This window comes from Venturia canescens, chromosome 8 (genome assembly GCF_019457755.1).
Source record: "Venturia canescens isolate UGA chromosome 8, ASM1945775v1, whole genome shotgun sequence".
NCBI lineage: Eukaryota > Metazoa > Arthropoda > Insecta > Hymenoptera > Ichneumonidae > Venturia > Venturia canescens.
Window position 1 is genome coordinate 8663204 of NC_057428.1, and position 11285 is coordinate 8674488.

Sequence of the window (11285 nt, forward strand, 5' to 3'; positions counted from 1 at the left end):
TTCCACAGAGCGATTAAACTGACAATTACATGCTTAGGAAGGCTTTCTCTAAAGGATAATAAATATGATAATCGTTAGCAGAGTCTCGGATCGTCACCGGGCAGTTGAACCCCGCATCGTTTGCGTATATCTATTGTAACGTAACGCTCTTGCCGACCTGGCCTGAACGCCGCCACACGTCGGTTCGAGCTACCTTAATTTTAAAAGGAGCAGGTATGAAAGAAACGTGAGAACGCGGAATTTCGATTTTGAAGAATTTAACAATTCCGATTTATTCAATTTGATTGATTTCACAGGATCTTTGGTTTTTTTGATTTATTATTGTGATTGTGTTCGCCAATTAGGGGAAATTCGATTGCACTATTCGATACCGCGGCCTTTTTAATTATTTAAAATTTACAAGATTTACAAAATTTACAGAAATCTCGGTTTTGTTTGACTCGAACTAGATTAATTTCAACTTTGAATTTAAAAAGAGAATTTACAGAATTTACAAATTTACAAATTAATTTACAAGAAAAATCATCCCTGATTATAGCAAGCAAAAGAATAATAAAAAAAAAATAAGTTCAGTTAAGGAACAAACCCCAGGCTATGGGATAGAAACGTCGCCGAATCCCTCCGAGAGTCTGAGCATTTGGAAGGTTAAGGTAACTTGCCGTCCACGTGTTATGGGATCGAGACGTCGCCGAATCGCTTCGAGAACTCCGTGCAATGGAAAGCTTGGAAAATTTAGAGGTTAGGTGTGGACCCTGGGTTATGGGATCGAGACGTTGCCGAATCGCTCCGAGAATCTAGGCATCCAGGAAAATTTAGGATAGGTTGGATTGCTTGCTAAAATCAGGAAGAATGTTTGAGGTCAGCCTTGATGTTCCGAGTCAGAATTTTGAGGAAGCCTGCCGAATAAGTTGCGCAGCGCTTCTTATACCCGTGTCCCCACCATAAAATTATCAAACGCCGAATTTTCGGTTTTCGGATCGGTTCTGCGCATCTATTTCTAACGCCTTCTCTTATTGGCCCGTTGCCATGATTCACGCTCACCCGTTGGTTGCGCGGGCTAACATACGATGCGCGGACTACCGCTTTTCACATTTTTCAGCTTTGTGTGATTATTAACAATAAAAACTTCAATTGGATCAATTAACTTTTAATTTCTTTTTTGATTTGGCATTGTTACTTTGTTTAATATGATTCGAATAATTTCAATCGCTAAAAGTCACGTACGCGTCCTATAGCCCATTAACGCTCTATCCGCGCATGCGTCATAAACACGCGTCTTGTTTTATTTGAATTGACACCAATTTTCTAAAATAAATAATCTTTTCATCCCTTTTCTTCGATCCGTTATAATTTTCCGCTTCATTTGAGCCTAGTTACAATATTTTACGAAATCGCGTTGAATTTTAATTAACAAAACAAAAAAATATAATAGTTCGAGTTTTTAATACGCGGCGCCGCTAGTATCGCACTCCACCGCTTGTATCGGGCCTTTATATTGCCCACCAGTACGGCCGCCGCCGGCCAGAAGTGACGCGTCTCACCGGTCGTTGTACGCGCTCGGTCAAAAACATCGCGCCGCGTCGCGATGTTTTTCGAGGTTAGGTTCGGGTTCTAGTCGATTCGGGTCGATCAGGAGGGCGTTACGTTACACTATATATATAAATTCCTTTCAATATTTACGCGAACAATACAGGGTCCAACTGTCCGGTGACGAACTGACACCCTGCCTAACTTTTTATCAATAAAATCTTGTCATCTGACTTCGATACATACCTTGGATGATTTCAATAATCTTCGTCGTGATATCTTCGTCGAGCTGCCAAAATTTGATAACGTTCGCCATTGTTTGTATCACTGTAGAATCTCTGAACCGATCACTTTCAACGAGCGTCTTGAGACACGTGCAATGCGTGCGTAGTGCGAAGCCGGAAACGCAAATTCGACTTCGGTTTGGTGGGGGTAATGCGCGTGCGCACACGCCGAGCGTTAGCAGCAACGCAACATGTTAACAACTAGACGAAGTGTCAAATGAACCAAATTTTTTTTCCGCCCAAATGATCAAAACTGTCAATTTGATCAAGTCATACAAAAATTAATACGATAAAATATTTTCAAGACAAACAAGATTTCTTTGCTTCCCTATGGCGTGATGCAAAGTTTTAGGTGATTTTATATTGATAATGTATAATTTAAAAGAACCAAATAGAATATTGTCGAATGAACTAAAATCACTCCAGAGGAAAGCTAATCGTGCATCCAACGAACAAATCATTTGGTTATACTTACAGAATATTTTTGAGTCGCTGTTTTGTTGATTTCAAATAAATACATATATGGTTTTGACAGTTATGGTTAATTTGACTTATTAGGATCGGAAACCACTGGATTACGTTTTCCATAAGTTATCTTTCCAACAATTTATTTATTTATATCTCTGAAATAACTTTTCCGAGGAGAATAACATATTGTTGAAATAACTAAAAACACAATCATTTCATGAGCCTTTATCAACTATGTCCATGTGATCGAATATTTTGTTCATTTAAACAAGTATTATGATTAAATAGCAGAGGCATTTAGTTACTTGATGTATATAAACCGCAAAATAGTTGGTATTTTCTCCAACAGAAAACACAGTGGGTTCACACGAACGGTTACATTTGAAACAACAAAATGTTTAGTCATTCCATACAAATGCATAAAGTTCACTTCTCAAAAAGTTGAAACAAATATAGTAGTGTTTTGAACAAGGATTTTGTTGAAGTAACCACACAGTGATGGTTCTATCAACTTGACAATATAGTTGAGCTACTTTGTTTATTCAACGTTGGATATTTTGTTGAATTGATAGCAGTTTCGATCGATTAACCAAAATACTGTTGTGTTGACTAGATGTCGTCGCAACAAAATGTATTTTGTTGGAAGAATTAGATTTTTTTTTTCAGTGCAGTTTTCTGAAATTTATTCAAAATTTTGGGGACGTATCATCCAATCTAACCTCAGATTCAGATTCAGCGCATCAAATTACATGAAAAAACCCCCGGGTAAGATCAAAGACAACTGTTATCATGCTTTTAACTGCGACTTTCCGCCATTTTTGCGGTTTTTTTGGAATTAACTCAAAATTTTGGAGGTATATTGGCCAATCTGACCCCGGATTCGGATTCAGCAGGCCAAAATACGTAGAGATTGATGGGTCCGGTTCTAGGTACTGAGCACTTTTTTTTGTGTGCCAGTGTAATTAGAATCTATCTATTATATCTACACTTAATGTCACAAGTGACGGTTCATTAGCATTGAAGTCAGGATGATTTGCAAACATTCATTTTATTTGATTCTCATACACCTACGTCATAGATAACAAAGGTTATTCTATAAATAGATTGGTTAATGAAGCTTCAAAAGTGCTTCAAATATAGAATCTCAGTTCCCAATTGTTTACTGAATTCAATTGGTATTTTAATAATAGGTGATTTGAAAATTCTAGATAAACATAGTCTATTGGAAAATGTGTGATCCTTAATAACGTATAGAAGTCCATACACTTATTCGGAAATGACAGACACGTAAAAAAAACCAACATTTAGTCATCATAATGAAATAATTTTATATCTTTTAAAGTATCTAAAAAGTATAGCTAAAAGGAACAAAATGGCTTTTCAATATTAAAACAACCACATATATGAATTCTCATTTTCAAGGTATGTATTCATTATAAATTTGTTATTTTAATATTTTAATTATAAAGTTGTTAAAGTTATTACAATTGAAAAAAATAGTCAAAATCATCAGTTGTAAGTATATGTATGTTATTTTATTTAACAAAAATTATTGAAATCAGGATAAATAATATGATTTTACATTTTATACATGTCATTCGAAGACATTTCTTTTGACAGAAGGGTCGATATACAATTTGCGAGCGGAAGTAAGTCGTGAGATATAATTAGTTAAAATAAATTAACTTATCTTGTGAATCGAATTATATGGGCGTTTACATTCGTGGTGTCGCCCCGGGACCCCGATTTCCTTCCGATGATCGAAATGAAAAAAAATTATAATTAACTTCCCAAAATCGAGGATGGCCAGTCCGGGATTTGATTAAGTTGTTCCAAGTGAAGTTGATTGGTTGACCGTCCCGGCACGAGTAATTACGAATTATCGGCGAGGAATCTTTCGTATACCCACCAAAAGTGAGGATTTGTCCATTGGAGGGGAGATTTGGAGCAGCGAATATTTCGATCATTATCAACCGAGTTGATATTCTCCATGATGTTAAAATCTCACACAGTAGAGCATTTTTTGAGAGGAAGTGTACTTTGCTCCATACATTTTTTTAACAGAATATAAGAAATAAGGGTGAAACATCAATTTTTGAACACAGTAGTAGATAATAGACAGATCATAACGTCACTCATAACGAGTATATCTATATAATAACGCTCTGCGTATACATGCGGAATGGAAAAAGTCTATGGGACATAACGTTTGCCGCTCGACGTTCAAATACCCGAACTTTTCCTTCACGTCCCTCCGGACGTGACAATAAACATAATGCTATAATCAGTAATAATCTTTCTTACTCCAAAATCGCTCTCGCATACTCCGTATTATCTACGGATACAGGGAGATTATAGAAACGCGCAAATGTTTGCGATTCTCTTGTCCAATCCGCCGACCTTCTAATTACATCTAAATCTAGGCCCTTACGTTTTGCGGCTGACAAGGACGCATGACGAATACTGTACGCCAAAAAAATATTCGTATTAATCCCGCTGTCGGACAAAACTTTCTTGATCCACCGGGAAAGCGTCTGAGAATAGACTTTTCTATACGGCTTTTTTAAGGCGAGAAACAATAAATCTTCGTCTCCTCGATTCGAATCAGTCCGTTTTTTATATAAATCAAGAGTTGTCGCTACACAAATATTTCTTCGAACTTCATATTTTGAAAAAGTTAAAAGCGGTTGAGCTCGACCACGGCCTGACGTTTTCACGGTATCTGAAATTTGTATCTGAACAGTGTTACCGCATTCGAATATATTGCTGAGCTTGATTAGTGACAGCGTTTGCATACGTTGGCCCGTTACCAGAGCCAAAAGAGTCACGAGTTTTCCAGCCAACATTTCCAAAGAAAGAGCGTCATTCTCCCCGAGAGAATCTAAATAATCCAGCACTATTTTCGGATCCCAAGTAAAATCATATTTTCGTCTTGACGGTCGACGCTCAATAACCCCTTTAAAAAACCGCTTAATCCTCGAATCTTGACCTACAGCAGGCCCTGCGATTAATGAAATCGCCGACCTCAGAGTGTTCAAGGAATCGTGCGAAACGCCTCGCTGAAACTCTGTAGTGAGTGCAGTGAGAATATTCTCGATAGTCGGCCAGTAAAAATTCGCGTTATGCTTTCTGTAAAATTCCCACCATTTTCGTAGCGCACAATCGTATTGTTTTATCGATCCGGAGCGAAGAGAAGATGTCATTAGATCCAGAACTATCTCCGGAACACGGTTCAGTTGGAACGCTTTCCGAATAATAACCCCCCCCCCCCTCCAGGGTAAGGTCCGCCCAGAGCAAATGCGGCTGGTTGCTAGGGGATAACAATACATTTTTATGAGGCTCAAAAACAACAGGTTCTCGGCAAAGTAACGCTCGAAAAAGAGGGTACCAAGGCTGCGTTGGCCACTGAGGAACCACTACAATTACCCTTGCCTCTTCCTCAATAATTTTTCGCAAGACTTTCAGAATAATTGAAAACGGGGGAAAAGCATAAGCCAAAGAAAAATTTTGCCACTGAATCGTAAACGCATCTACTGCGGCACTATCCGGATCACTAAACCAGGAAACGAAACACTCACACTTCTTGTTAATGCGCAAAGCGAACAAATCAATTCGAGGAACTCCCAACAATCTCGAGATATCTTGACACGCCCACTCCGCCAGAGAATATTCTGTTTCGTTATACAGCTTCCTCGATTCAAAATCTGCATCCACATTCTCTATCGTACCAATAAACGAAGCCGCGACTCTATTGCCACGCTCCTCACATCAATTCCATATTAATCTCGCAGTACTATTCAAATCTACGGAGCGCGTACCGCGCATTCTATTAATGTATGCGATAGCTGTCGTATTATCCAATCCCAACAAAATATCGCTATCCCTTAGCTCATCAGCAAAACATTTTAACCCGAAGAAAGCCGCCTTTAGTTCTAATACATTGATATAGTCCGAACTTTCTTTCTTACTCCAGAAATCATGAGATCTCTTTTTTCCCGAGACGATTCCCCAGCCAGACAGTGATGCGTCGCTGAAAATCTCTACACAGAATCGCAGGGGTAATATCGAACTACTCGGGCTCTCGATGGCTCTCAACCAGCAAATAAAATCGATCTGTAGCTCACAGCCAAGTGACATGTTTGCCTCAAAAGAATCTCCTGAATTTAAAAGAGCCAGGTAACGCGCTCTCTCGAATATTTTCGTATGAAGGAACCCGTATGGAACGGTCGGACAACTTGCCACTAAAGACCCCAGAAATCGGGCAAAATCGCGAATCTTACAGATCTTTATGTGACGAAATTTTATAATCAGATCCTTTATCTTATTCTTCTTATCCTCCGGGAGTTCTAGTCGCATTTCCCTCGTGTCAAACCAAAACCCAAGATATTTACACCTTTTTGACGGTGTCATGTGAGACTTCTCTTCGTTAATTATAAATCCTAACGACTCGATGAGATTCTTAGTCATCGGAAGATTATTTTCACATTCCTTAAAAGACTTATTCCCGATAATACGAATATCATTTAAATATATAACGGAAAGAAGACCTCTACCGCGCCATTTTGCCATAACAGGCTTTAAAATCTTCGTAAAAACGAACGGAGCCGTGGCCAAACCAAAAGGTAAACAAATGAATTCGTATATAGAACCGTCAAATCGAAATCTTACAAATTTTCTATGCTTTCTCGCTATCGAAATTGCATAGTACGCGCCCCTGAGGTCGATCGTCGCGAGAAAACAGTCTCTACTTATGAGGCTTACAGCCGTTCTACGATTCTTTAGTTTGAAATGAGTCGTCGGAACAAATTCGTTTAGTTGCTTCAAGTTTAAGACTAGTCGAAACCCTCCTCCAGATTTCTGAACCGCGAATACATCCGAAAGAAACTGATCTGGGCTACTCTGATACGATTCTATGGCTCCTTTATCCAAAAGAGTTTCCACCAAATTTTTAATCACCTCGGCCTCTTTTCCCGCATTAGATTTGTCCTTAGGGAAAATTTTTTGAATCGGCATTGAGGCAAAAGGGATTTTCTAGCTGGCTACCCACGCCAAAATGAGCTTGTCTATGGTATGTTTCATCCACTCATGTACGAAAGAACGCAATCTCCCGACTACGGTACTTACCGGTAATACTAAGGCCTGCACGTCATAGGGCGGCTTGACCTCCGTCTCGGTGAATCTCGGCGACGAGGACTCCTCTGTCTCGGAAAACTGCCACGATTCCTCACAGGCAGCGTCGTTTTTCTCCCGCCTGGACCCACCGAACGTTGGTGGTACCCGCCTGAAAAGCGACGAGGCGGGACTTTCGAGTTTTTGATCCTTTTCCCAAGGAGTCTTTTCGCAGCGCACCTAGCTCTCGACTTGAACTTTCGAGCGCTTTTGCCGCCTTTACTTTCTCGTTTAGTTGCCTCCCGAACAAGAGATCGTCCGTCGTCGACGAATTTAGGATCTCTTTGAAAGACGAACCCATATTGGCCAGAACGAGGCTCCTTCTGACCGCTGACTCGTCATGTAAAATATCCGCCAATAATCTGTCTGTATCGGTCAACTGCTCAAGGAGAGAAAGTTTTTCTTGAGAATCGTTCAAAACAGCGAGGAACATCTTTCCCACTGCGGCGATGCAGGCCGCAAGCTTAGCTTGATTTGCCGCGATTCGTTCGTCACGCTTGATAACCGTCTCCGAGAGAACAGCCCTCACCTCCGGGTTTATCGCTAGCGGATCGATATACTTCGCGTTTTTTGGCAGTAGGTATTTTTTGATTAATTGAGCCCTATCCGCCGTAGGTAAACCTCTTTTGAGGATTTCCTCCCATCGATTCGCCATCTCTGACGGAATATCGTCACCGAGTATCCAGTCCTCGAGGATCCTCTTTCCTAGCACCTCCAAAACTTGAGGGTCAAGAACTGTTTCCTTTGTCGATCCCAGGCATAAAAAAAAAACAAGATTAGCAAAGATAATTTATATGAATATTTGCATTCCTATCAACCTGAAAATAGATCATTACGAGAACTAATCGGAATCGCGGAAAAGCGATGACAATGAACAGCTAATTCACGCGTCACAACCTTACTTTATGAAAAGGGATTCCGAACGACTATATTCATTTTATCAGTCTGGTCATTTTACTTTTGGCCTTCGCATTGATTTTATCTGGAAGAATAAATGTATGTTATTCGTTCGGATTTGTAGCAGTATAGTGCTATTTTGATAATAGTGCTTGGAAATAATATGACATTTATTTTTTTTTTCGGCACTGAAATCGGTGCCGAAAGTACGTACTTTCGACCGACTGTGAAGAAAAAAAAATTAAGAACTTGGTCAAATTTTGAGTTGAACGGTAAATGCCAAAAAGTGACATTCGACTTAGGGTGCAGGTAAATTGGAATATTTGTCTCAGAATCGCTACCGCGACTCTAGACAGGGATATGTCAAATTAACTTCACTTCATATCAGTTCAAAAATTGTCCTTTTATTAACATAAAGGTTGTTTCTTTTTTTATCCTCTAAATCTTATCGCTTATTATCACAAATACAAGGATCACAGATTAGTTTGTTCATGAGTTTTTAAACTTTACAATAATCACACATGTAGCAACCGAACTCATAGCCAGCGCAAACAAATGCGCCCATAATTCGCACATTAAACATTGTATCCACTCTTTTCCGCTTCTATCTTGGCTGTAATCTCCATAGCAAAAGACACACGTAGCATCTGTTTCGGTCGGTGTTTTCATACCTTCATTGAACTCTACTGTGCTATCGGTTGAGTTTGGCTCGTCAACATCACCAAGTTCAGCGTCGGGATCAGAATCTGAGGATTCACATTCTACTGCATTTTTTTTGGTTCTTTTGTGTGATATTTTTCCTCTGCCCTTCCGTTTTCTCTTTGTCTGATCTTTGCTTATATTTTCATTCTTAGAACTTTTCGATTGTGCAGCTTCCAGGTTATTTTTATATGACAAACTCGTTATAATTTCAGACTTGGAAGGTTTACGACCTCGATTGAATTTTTTCTTTTGCGATTTAGGCACAGCCACAATATCGAAGGGAGTCACAAAATCAGCTGCACCTGCAGATGATGGACCAGGTCTTTCGTCGAATTTAAGATTGTCTCGTGATGAAGTTGGATCTTCGACACATGCACCAGGCATTATCTGAAGATTCGACAAATTTTCAGATTCCTCTTCATTAATCTCATCTGCTGCAGCCGAATAATCATCATCCGTGAAAATATTTCGGTTGAAAGGATATATCCCGACAACATTAAAGCCGTTAAGGGCAATCGTTCCTTTTTGACATTTGATACAGGTGTTTCCAAACAACTGAGCAACGTCATACGATGTAACGGGTACGTTTTTTTCTCTGAGGAACACTCGAACTTCTTCACTGTAATAAGATTTTAATGATCCCATGAAAGTGCGATCGAGCGGTTGAACTTTATGTGAGCAGTGAGGAGGTAAAGAAAGAATTATCACGTGATGTTGTTGAGCCAAATCTATAACTTCAATATTTTTGGTATGGCTGTAATGGCCGTCAAGAATTAACAGAACTGGAGATTCTTTGGTTGGCTTTACATATGCGATGAAATGCTGAAACCATTGAGAGAAGAGGTACGTTTGAATCCATCCCGATGGGTGAGCTCTTCCAATTGAACCTTGTGGAGCATCTCTCATTAAAGTTTCCATCATATTTTTTCGAGGAAAGATAATCATGGAAGGTATTAAGGTATGAATATTCCTGCTGCACTCATGCAGAGAACAACAGTTATCAGCGATCCTCTTTCGGCTGATGTCATAGCTCCGATTTGTTTTTTCCCTTTACGACCAATGATTGTTGGTATCTTACTCTGGATAATGGAGAGCCCTCTTTCGTCAACATTGAATATTCGCTCAGCTGAAAAGTGATTTTCAGATAAAACTTTTTTAAGATTATCATAAAACTCATTCATTTTCTCTTTGGTAAGACCATTGGCTCTTGCTTGTGAGGTTCCTGTCGGCTGCCTTATAGACAAGATTTGTTTGTTATGTTTCGAAAACCCTTGCAACCAATACGTGCCAGCGAATCCATTGACGAAGGGATTTTCAATATTATTTTTTACAGCCAGCTGGTATGTCAATTTCCGTAGATCCATTCGGGTTAAACCATAAAATTTGTTTTCCATTGCCAGAGCGTACTCTACAAGTTTACTCTCAATATTTTTGTCAAATATGGACTTCCGACCCAGCACTTTATTTGCAAGCTCTGCAATGGAAGAACCTTTTTCATTCGCTAATCGGAATAACGTTTGACCTTAGTACACCAAAAACCTTAGCTGCTTTTAAATAACCCATCTTATTTTGATGGATAGCGTCAATTGCAGCAGACATTTTTGCTGCAGTCCATTTCTTTCTCCGTTGGTGAGTGTTGACCGAAGGCATTTCTACAAAGAAATCAAAATCGAAAAAAATGCATACAATATGGAATATTCCAAATTACATTCACCAACCATATTCCATAATACCATCACTAGCATATCTTAACCTTAATTATGATAACGCTACTTTTATTGTTCAACCAGTTAATATATTAACGCGGAAACTTAAAGTGACAACACTATTGAATATTTGAAATGATTTGTATATCAATATTGCACAATAGTTTGAGTGGTCGAACTTGATGAAATACTTACCGAAAAATGTTGTACATCGGCGATTCTTCCTTCCACCCGTCACGATGTAAATAATAACAATCCGACTCTTCCTAACACCTCTCATCATCATGTCATCAGAGTCATCAGTGTGTAGTCATCAGAGATCGGCAAAAAGATTTTTAATTTTTCATGTTTACATTGATCAAAAATGCACATTGGGCAAATAATTATTATCAATTGATTAAAAATCAGTCATTATTTCAAATTACATTGTCAATTGACCAACCAATTTCCAATTGATGGAGAAAATATCGTCAATTGACCAACCAATTTCCAATTCATGGAGGAGATATTACCAATTGACCAACCAATTTCT